This window comes from Photinus pyralis, unplaced genomic scaffold (genome assembly GCF_008802855.1).
Source record: "Photinus pyralis isolate 1611_PpyrPB1 unplaced genomic scaffold, Ppyr1.3 Ppyr1.4_LG4, whole genome shotgun sequence".
Taxonomy (NCBI): Eukaryota; Metazoa; Arthropoda; class Insecta; order Coleoptera; family Lampyridae; genus Photinus; species Photinus pyralis.
Genome location: NW_022170511.1, coordinates 26,875,101 through 26,889,929, shown reverse-complemented (window position 1 = coordinate 26,889,929; position 14,829 = coordinate 26,875,101). Strand labels below are relative to the sequence as shown.

The following is a 14,829-nucleotide window of genomic DNA, read 5'->3' as shown; positions in this document are numbered from 1 at the left end:
ATTTCTGATCCACAAACTACATTAAAAATAAAAAGACCCGTGTGTCCTCAATTTTTATTTGCGAGTAAAATAACCCCAAAATAAATTATTGAAAAGCTGTGTTTTTAGTCCGAATTTGAAACGCTTCAGACTAAATACGTCACAAACCTACAACCAATCACGTAGAAGTGAGCTGGCAACCTTCCGCGAGGGTCTGACGTTTGTCACATTTGACGTTTTGAGAGGGATGTTTAACTGCATCTAGCACGAAAGTGACAAGTGCCTGTGACAGATGACGCAAGTTATAAATGCCATTCTCCTGCATTATTGCCAAGTCGTTATGGGTACGTTCCACTTAACGCCCGCAACGACCACGACGCCCGGCAGCCGTTCCACATAACGACCACAGTCATTATGGTCGCAATCGCGACGTCAGATATGACGTCATTACTAGCGACCGCAACGAGCCCACGGCGCTCGCCTATCGTACCTGGGTCAGCGCGGCCGTTCTAATTTTATAACCTTACATTCTTGACAGGAGACATTTAACTGATTGTTTGAACACGCATGCGTTACAAATTTTTCGTTTTCGCTTTGGAGAAAATATAACTACATGTTTCAGAACGTAACCTTGTGGTGGACATTACACTATGGATGTTCTACATGCACAAACTGGTAAGTATATATGCTGATTCCTGAATGTTAAAGTTATTTCTTAAGGAAAATTCTGCTTTAACACAATTTTCTTTATTGTAGATCTTAGATTTGCAACTAGTTTGCTGCAAAGTGCTTTACCAGGGAATGTGAATGAGACTCGTATAAATGGTAATGCAACGATTGAAGAAAATGAGAATGCACGTTACTTTTGAATGAAGAAGAGAAATTGTTTTCGAAGAAACATTCCCACAAGAAATTCTGGGGAGAAGTGTTCATTATCATCGTATTAAGTATGGCCGCAGCATTTATGATAGAAATTCAAAAGTCGTCTTCAATATTTTATTAACAAGAAGCAATATCTTGTGTAAAGTGAAGAAGTATGTGTCAATAATTGGTACTGAAAAATAAAAAAAATATTTACTAACTTAATGTGACTTTTGAATTCATAATCCACCTCACTTTGTATCCTTTACGCATTACGATCTCCCCAACGGCATCCATGTTGGAAAACGGTTCACTCACGCGTGACGTCACACCGTACTCAAAAGCGTTCCACTTAAGGTTTCGCCCACAACGCCTCTAAGCTAGTGGAACGACAAAACCGCGGTCGCGGTCGTGATCGTTACGGGCGTTAAGTGGAACGTACCCTATGTCATCTGAATGGTTCTAGGAGCTGATTGGTCGGGCTTATTACGTCACAGAGCCCGCCACAATCATATCGTTTTGAATAAACCTTTAAAACCGCACATGTTCATTATTTTTTTGCGAATCAGCCTCTATTTTTAAATAAACTTTTACTGTCCAAAAAAATGTTTTATGGTTTCAGGTACACGCTTATTAAATTAGAACTGCGGAATTCAACTATACTGTAAACCCCCATTTAAACGGCAACTACGACCAGAATTCAAAGGTAATTTTTGTTATTTTCGACGATTCCTTGACGTTTGATTACATATTGGTTTTCGATACAATCGAATTGTAATTATTACATTTACTTGATGTTCACTTATCGATTATAGTTGTTGTTATAGTTGTTTCTGCGGAAGCCTGTTTCGGTATTAATATTTTCTTTATCTACGTATTGTTCCCCTTTTTACTAAAAATTAATTTAATTTCAAATATTGACATAGCAGATGTATATATTACAGTGACCTATTTTTAATATGTTAGTGTATTTTATTCCTTTAGCTTAGCAAGACCACAACAAGTTGCTTCGTTACTAATATAATGATATCAATGATAATCAATGGATTATTTTGTTAATAAACAAAGCCAGTATCTAGCACCTACTTTAATGCACCTTGCACTACTGTTGTGTGTGAACACTCAGGTATACCAATCTATAACTAAAAATTCCTCCGAAATCGTGTAAGAATGAAAAATTTACCAAAATTAATGCGGGAATGAAACTCATTTCGACATCAAAATCGTTCCTAGAAGATGCGAAACATAGAAAATAAAGGAAGATTTTCGCTTCCAAAAACATTGCAAAAAGAAGGCAGATCAAAGAATTTTTTTTAATCAAATCAATCGTGGCTGGCGCATTGCACAATCCGAAGGGCATGCTGGTAAATTGCCATAATCCTGAGCCAAGGCCGTCTTTTCCCTTTCTTTTGGAGCCACTTGCCAATAGCCACTTCTTAAATCTAACGTTGTGAATATTCTTGATCCAACAAGAGTATCTAAAGTGTCGTCAATACTCGTTGTAGTTCTTAGTCACGTTATTGAACTTACGATAATTTACACAAACTTTGATACAGCCGTCTCTCTTCTTCACAAGGACTATTTGATTCCTCAATTATATTTTCCTTCTTCAAATCTTGAATCTTCTCCGGCTCGTCCCTCTTAGCTAACGCCAATCTTCTAAGTGGTTGTCGGATAGATTGGCATTTGCCAGTATTTATTTTGTCTCTTAACTATTTTGCATCGTCCTAGGCCTCTTCAACTCAATCAAAAACACCTCGGTACCGAAGTAACAGGTCACGGACGCTTAGCTTCTGTTCGTTAGCAATTCCGCCATCAAGGCAGTCAAATTTTCAGGGATCTTCTTCGAATCTGGTTGGACCACTCGTACACCCGCATACTTATTGGTTTTCCATTAACCAACCCTCAGAGCTTTCGGATCCGGATCGACGATTGTCCCACCTCATATATCCTGTTTAGTTTTCTGATAAATCAATTGATGTTCTGGGTTCCTGTGACTTTTTGCATGCACTCATCAAATGCCCCAGTTGACCGCAGTTCCAACATCGAGGGCGACTCTTTTCACTTCTTTTCTAGATTTTGTATCTTCTTCAATACCTCTTTAATTGTGGTCTGGAAATCGGTTTCTCCCGTCGGGGTACAGACGTTCTTCTTACTTCCGAGTCACTTTTAATTCGTTGAGGGTCTTCATTGTTTACACACCCCACACCTGACACCAGTGAAAATTTACAAGATTGTTACACGAACTATATTGGTATTGGTATAAGAAATATTCATTTTCAAACCAGAATTATATTTTTTCTTTTTAACTCAACGTCATACCAAAATCCCAACTGGCCGGTAGACTGATTTCGTGTCAAATTGCAGTGCGTAACACTATATCAATAAATCAAAATATCATTTGTATGGATAAAAATACATATATTGTCGCTAGAATATTTTAATTCTTCGTTAGGTACCTTAAAGAAAATCAGTTCTTTGTACAAGTGGTCACTCCCATTACAACTGTAACTACTACCCGCACATTAAGTTAATTTTCCTGACAGCGCATTAATTGAGAGTCCTGTAACAACAATAATTAATTTGTTTGTGATGTATAATAGAACATCAACAAACCACGAAGGGTTACCCTAATTAGGTGAACAGCAATAAATCTTGCAAAATATCAGATAACGTTTAAAATGTATTATTTATTGGAATGCGAATTATAAATCCCTATTACAAGATACTGCTGAATGGTTAAGCTCTTTACACAATACAAATTAGGCTATCGTATTCTGAGAATCCAAATTAAGCTCGACAGTATTAGGTGCAAATTCCGAACATCTGCAGTATGAAGTTTAACACAGATTATACACAGAAACGTGGGGGTAGTTGTTACTTTAGCAATGATCATAATATGAATTGGATACGGAAAGGCGTTTAACTAAATCGATGATTACAATAACAACGTTCCAAACTCTCCCTTATATGAAAGGTTAGATATTTACATTTTATCGACTTTTACCTATATAAAATGTCTACAAATGTCGTTCACCCCTTTAAACTAGAACGATTCATTATAGATAATCCAGCACAGAGCGAAACGATTTATTATATAAACGCCACGGCTAAATTCAATGCGCTTATAAAAATGACAAAATTATGAATAACGCAACAATTGGGACGCACGCAAAAGCCACCCTTAAAACAGTGAAGTTCGGTATCTCGAAACGTTAATGGGTAAATTACTAATTGGGCTCCAAACTTTTGTATTTATAAACTTTGGTTGCGGGCGCATAAAAAGTAATTGTTCGAACTGGATTTAATGCAGATATCTAACTCGATTGCCTCGAAAGGTAAAGTTTGATGGTTTTAAAACCCTCGGGGGACTTAAGGCGTTGCCGTTCAATTAGATTTGGTTTACCCGAATTATTTATATATTTATAAATAATTCGGGTAAACCAAATCGTCGAGAAGTTTCAACGCTGTCGAAACTATTGACATTAAATATGACATAGTTGCACATTAGGGCTATGGCGAAGTTTGTGTAGCCGGCCACGAACTTAGAAGTTAGAAAGTATTACGTTGCGTGTTTGCGGACTGTGCCGGGAAATAAATCATTTTTATGGTTGTTTCGAAATTTACTTTGCCTTAAAATCTGCTATCGCATTTTTGGGAGTACAATGCACAAGCATGCAAAGATTTCGGCCATTTCCGTTATACTGTTATAGCTATACCCTAACGTGAAAGATTAAAAACGTTTTCGAATCAGCAGGAATTAACCGATATCTGTGTCAATCTGAACTCATATAAGGGTTGTTTATTTATACTACGATCGGTTCTTATAAATAAATACCATAGCGTCCCTACGGCGGTACCTTCCATGGACTTTATTTGGTGAGATTGTGTCTGGTTATTTCCTTTAATCTTCATACACACCCCATTTGCAAGTTTATAGAGCTTTAAAGTCAGCTAGCTCTAAACGTCTCCTTTTATAGGCATATTTTGCTACTATAAACATGCTTTTGGTGACAAAATTATACAATGGCATTATTCAACGGACAATTTATACATTAGTTCAATACTACAACACTATGGTTGCATTTTCCACCATCAAATTGTAATTACAACGAAGTCAGTGTCGTCTAAATGGAATTTTAGGTGAGGTCAAAGAAGTGAACTTCCGAAGTATCATCAGCTCGTTTTTTGCGTTGTTTGTTAGTACGTCTGTTTGTTAAAAATCGTAATTATGACCGGATTATTTAACTTCAGGTAATTCAAACTTTATTTAAATTCGATCGCTTGTTGCATGCAGCGTGGTACACGTGTTATTTGGCCCTGAGTGACAATTTTTATTTCCACTTTGATTGATTTTTGTCTAATTTGTTTCATCTGTAAATTCTTTGCTTCGAGCCCAAATTGCGACCTAGATAAGAGTTCTCATAATTTTTCTATTTGGTACCCGAAATGATAATATTAGGTTCGAAAATTTGTAATTTAAGTCTTTGAAATTGCGGAGGCGGTTACGGCTTCATAGTTTCTCAATTTAAGAAAATCAAAGTCTTATCGAGATTTTTCATGGTATCAGTTGCCGGACGTGCTTCAGGAAGGTTTTGTGAGTTTAATAACATAGCAATAATGTGTCAATTAATTATCAAAATCTCTCCGAAGAAGTAAACTTTTTTTTATTTTATTAGATACTTGTACTAATTTAATTTAAAACGCATTTCACAAATAATTTCAATAACAATATTTAAAGTAAATAAAAAATTTCTTCTAGCCTGAAAGAATTGTTGAAAGTTCCCATAATGCAACTTGCATTCCCTCTTTGAATTGCAATACTAATTTTCTGTTTTAAGAATAACGTTGAACGACTGTCGTAGGTTTTATGTTTAATTAACTCTCCTATAGCTTCAATAAATGATATTGCTTCATTACACCATGGTCCAAGGGTTTCGACAGCAAAGGGATGGGATCGAATAAGTAATTATCTGTGACAAGGTCCTTATATTTGTTTAGTTTTCTTTTAGCAGCTTGTTTTGCAATTGTACCCGCTTCTTTGGAAGAGGAGTGAATATATGATGGTGTAAGAGTGTCTGGTACTGTAGCATCCCAGATCAGGATTTTTCCTTTACTCCATGGAATAAGAGTTGAACCATCTACTCGTCTACCATCACTTCTACAGAGACCTGGGGTTCTAAAATAGAAGGAATGTTGGCGGATTGCAGACTTCGGCATATAATGTTATTTAATTCATTATGTCTTACTTGTCTTCCGTTGCTTTTCTTACAACTAAGTCCATGAATCCGATTCCTAGATACTGGTGCACCGCAGATGCATTGGTGTTCACGGCAAATGTCACATCCTATCATTAGGGCAATTGAGATTCTGAAAGAGTTATTATCTAATAGTGTTCCTAGGCATCTGGATGGTAAGGTGTTTAGCCAAAGACTTGACTCTCTTGATTTGGAGGCTAAATGACGGGCTTTATCAGTGTCACTTATAAAAGATAACTCATTGGAAATTCGTTTAGTAGAAATTATATCCCAATTCTTCTGTTTATAAGGAATGGTAGGTGTGCTACTGTCAAATCCAGAGCTTCGTTGTAAAGAGCAATTTCAGCTTCATCAGGGTTATTAAGAATCAAGTTGATGAGAGCCTTATTTGCATTTACTGAACTAAGGAAAGCTGGAAGATTGATATCGGAACATCTTCGAATTCCAATACCTCCTTGGGATACGGGAAGAGAGGCCTTTATCCACTGTTCGGGTGAAAGATTGCAGTTGAAAATATGTTCCATTGCGTTTTTTATTTGAGCATCAAAACTATTTGTAATATCTGTTAAAGAAAACAGATCACTGGTCCTAAGTAGATATGTTAACTAGGTATTATTTTATTTTTAATTTTTAGAAACTTAAATTTAAGATTTAAAAAGAGCCTTTCCACGCGACCCTAATATTCCCTATGTTCCACCTTATTTTAAGCTTCCTTCTTTCTTTTTTTCATTTTCGAGCCTTTTTGCCACTATATTTATTGGTGCCATCTAATCATAAATCCCCCCCTTCAAACATTTGTAGTATTATCACTTCCTTCACGTGTACTCGTTTCACGCCTATCTTCACATATCTTCTCGCCACACATCTTTCACATAATAATTAACCTCGTAATTTACTAAATAATTTGGTTAAAATTAAAAAATTTCAATCCAAAAAAAAAATATGAAAAAATTTAAAGAAATAAAAAAAATCCCTTTCAAGTTAAATATATTAATTTATCATATCTATAACGAGGTAAAGTCCCCCGAGTTCAAATAAATAACACAAATAAAAAATACATATAATTATTAAACAAGCTACCCAAAAAAACATAAACAAATAATTAACTTATAAATAAAATTTGTGAATACTCCTATTGATTTTTGTTTATTTTTTTTAACGTTTTCCTTTAACCCCTTATTTAACCTTCCACTAATTACCACTACCTACCCCTGTAAATAATTCTGATTAAATTTAAATAACAAAAAAAACACTCTTCAACTGTTCCTTACGGGACTTTGACAACTTTTGCGCCTATAGATGCTAAGATCCTAAATCCAATTCAACAGCACTATTTTCTTTTGTCTATGAAGTGTTCCATCTTGAGTATATTGATAAAGTAGTAAATAATTTCAGGTACTCAAGTAAATTTATTAGGTTTCTTTAGGCGATCGATTTCGATATGCTATAGTCGTCAGGCAGTAGCTAAAATTATTTATAATAATTTATATAATTTTAGCTATGGCCTAACGATGATAGCATAGCATCGCCTAAAGAAACGTAATAAATTGTACTTGAGTACCTGAAATTCTTTAGTACTTTAGCACTATTTTCCTTTTCTTATATAAAAGACGGTACTAAAAGAAAGAAATTTTTACCCTAAGACAATCTTCCCCCAAACTGAATTTAAATTAGAAAAATTTGATTTAACTTTTCCGTTTTCTTACTGCTCCACCGTAAGGGCACCAAAATGCTAAAGTTTCACCAAAAATCTCCCACCAAAAATCCTCGCCGGCTACGCGTATTTAACGACTCTTTCCTTCTTTCCGGACCGTGTGGCGCTGCTGTTCAGTTGAAGTTGGACTGCGGCACTAAGGATCCCTGATTCGAATCCGCAGACGGGCATGGGTATTTGTAAGTGTGTATTGGGTTGGGTTGGTAGAGCAGCCTTGGCTGAAACCCCGCCCACTCAAAAAAAATTTTTGAATGCTGCTTCCGTTTTCCAATTTATCATTTTGATATTATCCAATCAAATCTACTAGAAAAAAACTCTTAACGCAATTACTTCCAGATGTCCCTAATATTTATTTCACGTAATCTACAGAAAAAATAAAAATCAAAATGCAAGGAGATTATTTAAACAAAATTAAGCACCTAGTATTTCTGATACTAGACAAAATTGAGCTCGAATTCAAATACTATGCAATTGTGTTCAATCTAAAATAACAACCACATTTAACCTTCCAACAAAATTGAGATTTACATTACATAGAGCGACCCATGGTTACTATAATAGCTGCTGACACCAATGCTCAAAATATCCGCATGACGTAGTTCACATGACAATACACTATCGTGTAATCGACGATGCCGCCTCATCTTAGACCTTACCATTAGTATCTGTATCATCTGCGGAAAGGCGCGTCTTTTAAAGCAGCAAAAAGTCGACGTTGACCTTTGGTTGCAACATTACACTAGCGCTCTATTATGCAGTGCTACGTCCCGTAGCTGGTGGGTCACACACATACCCTCAAACCGCTACAGTTGAATAATTCCTGGGAGAGAAGTTAATTTTTATCATTTTTGTTTCCGACGCAAAATGGGGTGCATTCTACCGTTTTTTAGAAAGCTTATTGAGTATTTTCTGATATAAATGGTAAAAATATAGGGATATAACCTGGGATATACATATGCCTTACCGCTCTTGATACTTATGAGGCCACCAAGGATAAGTAAGATGGTTTGTGTTAAAGGTTTACCTGGAACAAAAGAAAACTGGTTAATTTAATACACAACACTTGTACACTTGCATTTTCTTTTTAGCGCATTTTTTTTTAATTTACTATTGTTTCCGTTTATCCGTCCGTCTGTCTGGACACACTTCAGCTGTTTAAAACTACTTCTGGCGAATTGTTCTAGATAATTTGTTCCTAAAAGTAAAACGTGCATCGAAAAGAACTGCTTCTTACAAACGTTCATCCGCGACTCCTTTTGAAATCAGTGAGTGACATGGTGGAGGGAAGATGGAGTTAAAAATTGATTTTATCTTTCATGGACCATGGTATAGTCCATTGCAATGTTACATTTTTTTGGGCTTAGCGTGCGTTTGTCAGAGGACGCAATTTTATTTTTTAGATATCAAGAAGGGGTTAGTTTAAAGTTCACTCCAATTTTATGGGGTTGTCCTGCGGCCGCCCCTTAATATCTAGAAAATTGCGTCCTCTGACAAACGTAACCCCAAATGTAACTTTTCATTGGACTAGTATTATAATGAAAGGTCTTAACGAGAGGAATTAATTTCTGCCAACCACAGTCCTTTTCGATTTTCGACTTAAGAAAAGGTGAACGGATTTCGCTGATGAATTTCTATTTTTGGTTGTACAGGACAAAATATTTGTATAACTTAACTATGTCCGTGGATTAGTTAATAGCTTGAATAATCGAACGGGCATGAATGCAAATGGGTTGTCATTTCATTGTTTTGAAAAATACAGTATAACGCCACCAACGTCACAAGGCCCCCTCATGTTTTTATGACCACCGTGTTCAAGAAAGTTTAGTCAAATGGGGAATGTTTCTTAATTTCATTAAAGCGAAAGTAACTTTACGAAATAGCTTATCTTTGTGCTAAAGTGGAAATAGTTTTGGATTTCGCGTGAGTTAGATGAGGTATATGCATCTACTACAAAATATCGTTCAATCTGCGTCATATAGTGATTAAGCTTCAGTAAATTTATCCAGAAATTGAAGCGTCGTGTCGTCGTCGTGCCGCACACCCGTGCGGATAATTCTGTTGTCATTAACATGTGCCACAACCGTCAAACTTGCGAACAATTAACTGCGTGAGTACTTTCGATCAGTTAGTTCGAAGAAATTATCGACGCAATCATCGTAATCAACTTAATGCGCTTATCTATATTGCTAATCCTACGGTAACAGGGATCCCTATCTTTCGCGTTATTAGCTGATGGCTAATTGATTCATCCCTACTATTGGTAATATCAACGTATATTATGTTGTATGCGGTAAATATAAGGGTGTAATGACCGATCATTTCGAAAAAAAGGGATTCATAAAACTAAATTATCCCGATTTCACTTTTTTTCGTAAAACCTACAAAGCGTTCTAGAAAAGTTTCATTAAAGTGTTTACGTTTCTCCCTTTTTCTAAAGGTTAGATTAGCGTCTAGGCAAACATGGCACCATAAAAATCCTTCACAATGTACCTACCCATGTTACATAATTTAATAAAACGTTGACAATTCTCGTTTTTCTTACAAGTAATACACTTAGTGTTCATTTCGAGAATGAGATGAAAGGACAGCAGGGCAACGTATTCGTAGACTGAAACCAGACAGAAAAAAAGTATATGAATGGTTATTTATTCCCAACAATTTAAGGGTAGATATAAGAAAAGCAAGATTACTGTAATATCATAACGCAGCAGGAACGTCCGAATCTATTTGTAATTTATCGCAATCGTCTCGTATTTCTCCCCACATCAATTGGTTTCAATTTCAATAGCAATAAAACGCAAAAAGTAGGTATCAATTATCCTTAATTGACCTACTTTACGCCATAGTGATATCGGATTAATTAATCTCCCAATATCCTATTAGCTACATCTTTTGGGGGGAAATTCAAAGAACGTATTACGTAGTGATATAATTATCGGAAGCAGCTTTTGCATTACGATTTAATTGGAAAATCCAATCACATTCGGTACAAAAAGGGAGTGCTGGAAAATGGCAATTTTTAAATCACCGCCGATAATCGAATCGAATCCGCCTAGTGCAGCCGAGTTTTTTGTTAAAGCTTTCAAATGCGCGATTCTGTTTGACTGGAAAGTCATTGAAATGGTCCAAATGTGGTTAGTTACAATTTTCATGCGGCGAAATGAACAGGCGCCCCCAATAGCGACAGTCATTAATATACATTTTTTCTAATTTTGACATTTAAAGTGACACTTTTTAAAACTCGTTGACGTTGTGAAATGCCTTACTTTTCATAACCAGTTGTGAAAAGTAAAATATTTCGCAACTGGTGATGAAATAGTTATTTACCTAACAAGTTCGGTAAGTTAATTTTCCCGTATGAGCACTTTGTTTGCAGCACGACCGTAGGGAGTGCTGCATTTAGTGCGAATGCGGGAAAATTCTTTCCGAAAGAGTTAGGTACAATATTTTTTGTAACGAATTGCGTAAAAAAAGGTCAAAATTAATAAAGTTTTGTAAATTAGCTTTTTTTTTAATCATGAGTTGGTAACACAATCATATGTTTGGTTGGTAACCTAATTTTGTAACTACCCACTTTTCATCGCACTGGTCACATTTAAAACTTTCAGATCTTTGGTTAATACATAATATTTTGCCTTTGCAATGAGTGCTACTACTGGTCACGGCATTGCATCGTTTGCACTGAATATCTTGAGTTGCGTAAATACACTCGTTACATTTAAAATCCTTGGAAGCTTTGTGTGTGTTAATATGTGCTTTCTTAAACTGCATAGGCGAATAGTTGCAGAATATTACTGGTGAGATTTTAAGACGTTTTAACAATAAATTTTACTTTTTCTTGAGTTCCAATTCTGAAAAATAATTTGATTGCGTTATAAGTTCTTGTTTATATATTTACGTAAAACTTAGTGTACGTCTGTTTCCGATTAATCGCACTAAATACCCTCAACCAACGGTTTAATTGATTTTACAGCAGATGACAGTTAACCATGACATGACGTTCGTTGACTTCAATAAGTACTACCAACCGAAGAACGCGCATAACCCCTTCTCTCCAGCGGAAACTAAAAAACACCGCGATGCGGGAAAGTCGTTTTCCCGTGCATCGAGGATGCTTGGAAACATTATCTTTCCATTCAATGAGTACAAAAAGTAAATTTCACCATTAGTTGCAATGATTTGCAAGTTGATTTCATTTTTCGTACAGTAAACAAAACTTAAATTTAACGTAAATTCCGTCTCAAATGCTTACGGTAACGTGCAATTTAAATTAAACTACTTGTATTCCGAAAAAACTAATTATAAATATTAATAACACATTTGGAACAATGGGCGATATTCAGTGACGGACCTAAGGGGGGGGGGCAGGTTGCCCCTCCAATACTTAACTAGTTGGCAATTTTGACAAAAGTTGGTAATTTTCATTACCAGTTGGCGAAGCCGCGAAAGTACCTATCGACTATTGAAGGAATGCGGAATTACGGCAAAACCTATAACAAGTTAAAAAGTAATCGTAAACGATTTACATAAAGCGCATTTCCACTTGCATTCATTTCCCATTTGTAAGTGCAACTTCTGTTAAAATCGTAAAAATCCGGCCACAAATATGAAAGATAGCGTTGCACATGGGCAATCCATTGTTGACGTGCTACTTCAATTTCAGTTTATGAGAAGAATTTCATTTCCATGCTTTTCTAAATAAGAAGGTTGGAACTGCGCATGCGCAAACCTAAATTGTAAAACTAATTTACTATAACTAACTAATAAACTAAGATTTTCCTTTGTTCCAAGCGCCTAAGTATCAAATTTCACTTAAATAGTTCCATAGATAAAAAGTTGGCACGGCGCATGCGCAAAATAAAATTTTGAAACTGGCGCTAGATTTTCCTTTATTCCAAGTGCCTATGTATCACATTTCATTTAAATTCTTCCATAAATAAAAAGGTTGGCACTGCGCATGCGCAAAACCAAATTTTGAAATTGGCGTTTGATTTTCCTTTATCCCAAGTGCCTATGTATCAAATTTCGTTTAAATTCTTCCATAAATAAAAAAGTTCGCACTGCGCATGCGCAAAACCAAATTTTGAAATTGGCGTTTGATTTTCCTTTATTCCAAGTGCCTATGTATCAAATTTCATTCAAATACTTTTATAAGTAAAAAGTTTGCAATTCGGTTTATAAATGGTCGAGATGCGAAAAGGGCACTGTGAATTTTGAATCGATTCGATCCAACTTTTGGCATTGCGTATTATATGGCTAAATCTATGCCCATATTGAATTTCATGCAATTCAGTTCATAACTAACGGAGATGTAAAAGCGATCGAACATTTTTAAACAAAGTTATCGTTCACACGGACAGATAGATGGACAGACAGACAAAGGAACAGACGGAGAGACCAACCGGCAGGCGACAGATAGCAATGCAAAATTATAAAAGATCTCTAGGATCGTTAATAAACGGCAAAAGTGTAAAATTATGGAACATGTAAAAAACGGTTTTTTGTTTTTTTTACAATAACTTTTTTTGTAAGCGGGACAGAAAAAATTCCTTCCTTGGTACAAGACTCGACACCATAACGAACCAAATAGCGAAAAAAGTAGAACAATAGCTCTTAAGATAAAAAAACTAGTAGCGTCGCAAAGTTAGCGGACGGACGGACGGACGGACGGACGGACAAAGTGGCCACAATAGCGCATTTTTTTTTTATTTTTGTGGAAATGCGCTAAAAAAGGACTCTTTAATAGGAACGTCACTTCCTTTTTCTTCAACACAAGGTTGGTATTTTGGTAATGCTTTTAATTAGTTATATTAGAGACCGAATACTGATATCCTACATTTTCTACATGATTTTATTAGATTTGGTAATACTACTTAGTAGGTACTTAATACATACTACCCGTTTGAGTTGGAAATTTTTACAGTTGAGGTGGCAAAATGTCATGTTTGCCCCCCCAATTTTTTTGTCTAGGTCCGTCCCTGGCGATATTGACTCCATCTGACACCGTAGTTTTCTGGGTAGCATTAATTTGCGTCTTTTCTATCGAAGTCTCTCCAAGAATGTTAGTTGCAATCTTCTGTTTATTAATTATGGAATTCTCCACATAGCCTTCAGCGACTGTATTAGACTTCCACCCCCCATGTTGCTTTATTCTCAACAAATCGGCTCCAGAATCAGCAAGGACAGTAGTCGATTACCGCCGAACGCAATGGCCGGTGTACAAACAGGGATTTGGCAACTTTAAAAACTGGGTTATCATTTTCGCCAAATTTCCGAAAGCATTAATACCCACGGGTTGAACTCCACATTTCCCATTTGCATATTTCACGAAAAATCTGTCATGCTTTACATTTGAAGGTCTTAGCAGCACGTACTTCCTTAGCATTTCAATGCAGTTTATACCATCAAAAGCACCAGCGGTTATAGCAAATTCTCGAAATACTTTTGTCTTTGTGTTGGGAATGGTCACTTGAACGAACTGCTCCTGAAATACTACATTTTGTACGCGAAGAAAAGTTAGTTCACTTTTTCGACAAGCTCCAGCGACTCCGACAATTAATGCTATCTGAAATAAAAAGAAAATATTACAGCGATGGTAGAAAATTAGAAATTCATGTAATTATGACTGCAAGACAAGAATCGCTTACACCTACCTTGTTCATTAAATGTTGCTCATCGCCAGCTTCTTTCAGAAAATTGGCAATGTTTTCTTTACTTAAAACTTGCGATTTTTTAGGCTGGTAACCTTCAGAATGACGTTTTAAAAATGCCAGTAAATTTGTGTATTTCTTAATGTCAATTTTTCTTTTTAAGGACAATTCGGTTCTTAACGTCGAATATAAACTCCATAATGTTGAACTCTTCATTTCCTTCTTTTCTTGGAAATACGCCAACAACACCTTTTCGTTCAAATGCGTAATCCTTTTTTATTCACACCATGAACTAAATTTGGTATAGGCCAAATCATATTTGCTTTTCGACTTCTTTGGAATAATTGTAGATAAAGCACATTGAGCC

At 35.8% G+C, this 14,829-nt stretch overlaps 1 long non-coding RNA gene across 1 annotated transcript; it reads left to right on the top strand.

The window, feature by feature from the left end:
• Positions 1–328: 328 nt before the first annotated feature.
• On the top strand, positions 329–978 carry LOC116169664. The gene is made up of 2 exons (XR_004145025.1): positions 329–654; positions 736–978. It is a non-coding gene; the product is annotated as an uncharacterized LOC116169664 (long non-coding RNA).
• Positions 979–14,829: the final 13,851 nt, after the last annotated feature.